Here is a 5,557-nt window from a genome sequence, read left to right as displayed (position 1 = left end):
CCTAGAGCTTTCAAACTTGGCAAAAGTATACATCTAGAGTAGAAGGTGTGTCGCGGCCTATTTCAAGGTCACTGTGACCTTTAATTAAAGTGATTTTTTTAAAAAACTAAGTTTTTTAAATTCTAAATTTCATAATCCTAAAAAATGTAAAAATATAGTTGTATCCTTATTAAAAGATGTTAAATTAAGTAAAAACTTATTTTTTCATTATATACTTTACAGCAATCTGTAACAAATGTTTATGCTTTGAGAGGAATTCAGTTTGTCCCATGGGCATAATTATCAAGCACTGGTCAAGAAGAATTTCGATAGCAGAAATTTGCATGTCAAATTAGAGAGAAATTAATGAGTTTATTGTCAGGAGCTAAGAGTGTCTTTAGATCTGATGCTGAGTTATCTTTATTTATCCCTTGAGAGTTGGGCAAAAAGAAATGGCCTCATAGTTGCTTGTGTTAATTAAGAATTCTTGATGGCTAGTCCAAGATCTTTCAATTGGTGTAATTAATTTAAACAAATTAATGTTTTAGTGTATGATTAAAACTAAATTAGTATTGTATAATATGATTAAAACTAATAATATATGTGTTCATTGAAAAAAAAAAATTATTTTTGCAACAAATATGCTATAAACAAATATGGAAAAATCCTGTCCAGCTCATAACTAGAACATTATTAGACCTAGAGCTTTGGCAAAAGTATACATCTAAAGTAGAAGGTGTGTCCGGGCCTATTTCAAGGTCACTGTGACCTTTAATTAAAGTGATTTATTTTTTTAAATTCTAAATTTCATAATCCTAAAAAATGTAAAAATATAGTTGTATCCTTATTAAAAGATGTTAAATTAAGCAAAAACTTATTTTTTCATTATATACTTTACAGCAATCTGTAACAAATGTTTATGCTTTGAGAGGAATTCAGTTTGTCCCATGGGCATAATTATCCAGCACTGGTTAAGAAGAATTTTGATAGCAGAAATTTGCATGTCAAATTAGAGAGAAATTAATGAGTTTATTGTCAGGAGCTAAGAGGTCTCTATAGATCTGATGCAGAGTTATCTTAATTTATCCCTTGAGAGTTGGGCAAAAAGAAATGGCCTCATGGTTGCTTGTGTTAATTAAGAGTTCTTGATGGCTAGTCCAAGATCTTTCAGTTGGTGTAATTAATTAAAACAAATTGATGTTGTAGTGTATGATTAAAACTAAATTAGTATTGTACAATATGATTAAAACTAATTATACATGTTCATTGGAAAAAAAATATATTTCAATTTTTATATATTTGCAACAATTTGCAGTCATGCCTCAATTAAAATTTTATAGTCTGAAGAATAATTTATGTTTGATTTTTGACTAGCATTTCCATTATTTCATAAAATATGCAGTAAACAAATTTAAGCTGCAGATCGATGGATATTTGTTATGCTCTAACATAGTTTAGAAGTATATGATGTTATTATTTGTTATAATCAATCCCTACACTGTAAAGTCTCTTAGAGATGTATGATAACCCATATCGAAAATAAATATAAAAATAATAGATTAAAATAATACAAAAATAATACAAAAAAAGTATATTTTTAATGACCAAATTTGGAACCCTTTTTATCTTGGTTCCAAATTAGGTCAAAAATAATACACTTTCTTAGAAATGAAACACAAAAAAAATACATTTTTAATATACTTTATTTCTCAGTAAAAATACAAAAATAATACACTTGATGTATTTTTTCTGTACTCTTGTATTTTTTCTGTATTAAATCTTTATCCAAAGTACAAAAATAATACAATTTAAAGAAGAACTAAAAAATACAGAAATAATATAAAATGTATTAATTTTGTATCAGTCTATTATTTCTGTATTATTTGGAGCACCTTGAAAAAAAAAATAGGAAAATAATACAAAATGTATTAATTTTGTATGAGTCTATTATTTTTGTATTATTTGGAGCACCTTGAAAAAAAAATAGGAAAATAATACAAAATGTATTAATTTTGTATCAGTCTATTATTTCTGTATTATTTGGAGCACCTTGAAAAAAAAAATAGGAAAATAATACAAAATGTATTAATTTTGTATCAGTCTATTATTTCTGTATTATTTGGAGCACCTTGAAAAAAATATAGGAAAATAATACAAAATGTATTAATTTTGTATCAGTCTATTATTTCTGTATTATTTGGAGCACCTTGAAAAAAAATTGGAAAATAATACAAAATGTATTAATTTTGTATCAGTCTATTATTTCTGTATTATTTGGAGCACCTTGAAAAAAAAAATAGGAAAATAATACAAAATGTATTAATTTTGTATCAGTCTATTATTTCTGTATTATTTGGAGCACCTTGAAAAAAAATAGGAAAATAATACAAAATGTATTAATTTTGTATCAGTCTATTATTTCTGTATTAAAATCACATTTAAAACAAAAAAATCTAAAAATAATACATTCTGAAAAATACAAAAAAAAATACTTTTAGGAGTTCAAAAAAGGTACAAGAATGATAGACAAAAAGTACATAAAAAAGCTTTAAATAATACAAAGCAGTGCCTAGAAAAGTACTAAAGACGTGAAAAACTTGTTCTTAAATGCAGCTTTCAATCAGATTTTAAAGAGAAATGGTTTTAGATTACTGATTTAGTTACTTTTTGTGCAATAATCTTGATCTTTTCTGTCTTACATACAGTATTCACTCTTCAATTGTCCTCATTTCTAAGTCATGTTTTATCAATCTTATTGTCTTTGTAATTTGTACATTTATAATGAGATATGAATTCAGAAGTCTAGATCTTCTCTCTGCTTTGGGGTTTCTTTTGCACAGCACTTTACTTTGTTGAAGAAGTACATCTCCAGTTTTCTCACTGTCATCCTGCTTGGTCCTGCATAATCTACAAAATAGAATATCAAAATGTACCGGGGTATATCAAAATTAGATGCACACACAAAAAGAAATCTTCACATGATTAGTTGATATTGTCAATGTTACACACCTGTAATGCTTCAAGGGGTAGGGTGGGTGTCCTATTCCTCTATAACTAATCAGCTTTTCTTCTATGGCTCTGCGGAGGCACTCAAACTGTAAAAGTTATGATACTGATAAATGTTTTGCAGAACAGGTAGAAATACAGAGCATTAAAAAATAAAAATATAAAACTGTCAATACACCTCATTGGAATTTTTCATGGCAAAATATTCTACAAATTGAGCCATTACCCCCCCCCCTTTTATTGGGGGGGGGGGGGGTCATTTGATTTGAAATCTTAAACTGATATTGGGCAAGGGAAATACAGATCATCATATATTGATATAAAAAATAATTAGTTTGTGCCAAAAAAAATCTTTCTTACCACCTTCTTCTCAAGTCATTTTTGAAATAAATTATAAGTATGCTAAACCATAAATCCATGAAGCTTAGTTGCAATGATTACACCCCCCCCACTTCTTTCACATTTCAAAATTTAAATGGTTGTATGCCAAGATGATTTTATCTGTTATTATTCCATGTTTAGGCCTGAGGGATAGGGTGAAATTAATTTTTAAGTCATTTTGGTCCATGTAAATAATATCATTTGCCATTGAAAGCCCGTAATTATCCATACAATTCAAGATAGAAAGTAGCATAACAAAACTCTCTTTCGCCACAAATCCAATATATCTGCATTTAATTTGACCTACTATGAATTGGTTATAATAGATAACATTTATTAATCTACATTTCACATTTTAAAAGTTGAAACTACTGTGCTATTTTATGTAAATACTTACCGCATATGGCGTTGTTTACACCAGGAAAGCCAGGGCATGATGCTTGAAAAACGCCAACCTCCTTCCGTTTTCGCTTTTCTTTGTTTATAAATGTGATCCATGCTAACATGCTGTAGCTAAACATCTATTTTCTACCAATTTCATCGGCGAATATTAGCTAAATTTTATTAAACATCACCAACTCTCTCAATTCGGTTCGTCGATCTATTTTTCAAAATGGCGTGGGTAAATTACCGTTAACCAATCAGAGAAAAGCAAAGAAAAATTTTAAAATCTGACCAATCAAATAGCTCCTTATTTACGAAGATTGCCGATTTTTAAATATAAAATATTTTTAACAGTCTAAGGAAATGTATTTATGTACGAAGTCTAATAAATAATATGGAATCAATTTAATAAACCCTTGATCATTACTAGAATAATTATTAGGAATCATTTCTTATAATCGTTATTTTTGTTTTTAAGAAATTTTCCGATTACAGATGAGAAAGATTTCTGGTCAGTCTATTGTTTTGTTTTTGTTTTTTTAATTATACAAGTTGACCTGTAAAATAGACCATAAAGTTCAAGAAGAGGGATCAATTTAGTGTTAAATCTAAAGCAAAATAGCAAGGCACAGAGCCATGCCCCCTTTTCTCGGCGCCATGTCCTTTTTTCCAAACAAAAAATTAATAAATATTCCCAGTGTAGGTAATATTCCTTAGCTGTTCTGTTTATTCAGTGCATACTGATAATCTCTTGTTTACATAACGCAACCAAGTGTGAATTCACGACAGGAAATCACTTCACGCTTGAACGCAAGCACACAGCCACCTGGCTAATTAACATGCCTCAGGCTGTCAGGGTAGAAGATTTAACTTGAGAAACTGTCATATGATTGCATTGATTATGCAAGAATTAGCCCAAGATCAAAGATAATTAACTTGTAAATTATTAACTAATTAAAATCAGGATCGTTTTTTTTTTAACTGAGAGTAGAATTAAACACAGAGTTGAAGAAAAACTGTTATTTTATCTGAATAAAAACAACATACTTTGTACCAAAAACTGAATGTGATGTGACAAAAGGCTAAAAAACAACAAACTAAGTTTCTTTGAATGAACTGATAAATTTGACAAGCTCAGAGGGTCAATGTTTCTTATTTAAGCCATTTTTTTTTTTGAAAACAAATTTATACATGGCATTAATTTTTTTTTTTTTGGGGGGGGGGGGAGATCAATTTTCACTTGATAATGTTGGTAGAATATTTTCCAAGTAAAGAGAATAGTCTCTACATGTATTTTCCAAAATGCCCCCCCCCCCCTCCTTCCCTGGAAAAAGTATTTTCGTTTAATGTTTAATTAAATTGACTGTACTACTACACAAATAACACAGTCCAAGCAGGTTAAAAAAATTAATACTTCCAAACTTTAATAATTTTTGCACATGTTTCAGCTAACTTTCTCTAGTGTAAATATCTATCTTAAACACACTGATGATTTAATTAGGAAACCTTCTACTTGCACATCCCTTTCTAGACTTGAACATTGTAAGCTCATTTCTTGAAATTTATTTAGGATAATTTGAATATGATTCCTTCTCTGAGTGAAAAAAATGCACATATATACTAAAATCTGAAGAAAACATCGTTTGCATGGTAATAGCTAGTTGGGACTTTCCATGTGCACAGGTAAATCACGTAATTTCTGAATTGTAGTATGATGCAATCATTTGTTAGCCTGCAAGACCACCTGTTGTGTGATAGATGTAAACACGTGAAAGATGTAAACCCGCTGAAAAGTCAATGTAAACCC

The 5,557-nt window shown here is 29.0% G+C and overlaps 1 long non-coding RNA gene across 1 annotated transcript; it reads right to left on the bottom strand.

The window, feature by feature from the left end:
• Positions 1-2,602: 2,602 nt before the first annotated feature.
• On the bottom strand, positions 2,603-4,726 carry LOC134274903 (uncharacterized). The gene is made up of 3 exons (XR_009993732.1): positions 3,764-4,726; positions 2,989-3,074; positions 2,603-2,886 (listed from the first exon to the last, which is right to left on the bottom strand). It is a non-coding gene; the product is annotated as an uncharacterized LOC134274903 (long non-coding RNA).
• Between the last annotated feature and the right edge of the window lie 831 nt (positions 4,727-5,557).

The sequence above is a fragment of the Saccostrea cucullata genome, unplaced genomic scaffold, assembly GCF_032062105.1.
Source record: "Saccostrea cucullata isolate Sc308-1 unplaced genomic scaffold, CSIRO_AGI_Scuc_v1 ctg6788, whole genome shotgun sequence".
Classification (NCBI taxonomy): domain Eukaryota; kingdom Metazoa; phylum Mollusca; class Bivalvia; order Ostreida; family Ostreidae; genus Saccostrea; species Saccostrea cuccullata.
The sequence above is the reverse complement of the archived record's forward strand: the minus strand, read 5'-3'. Positions and strand labels throughout refer to the sequence as shown.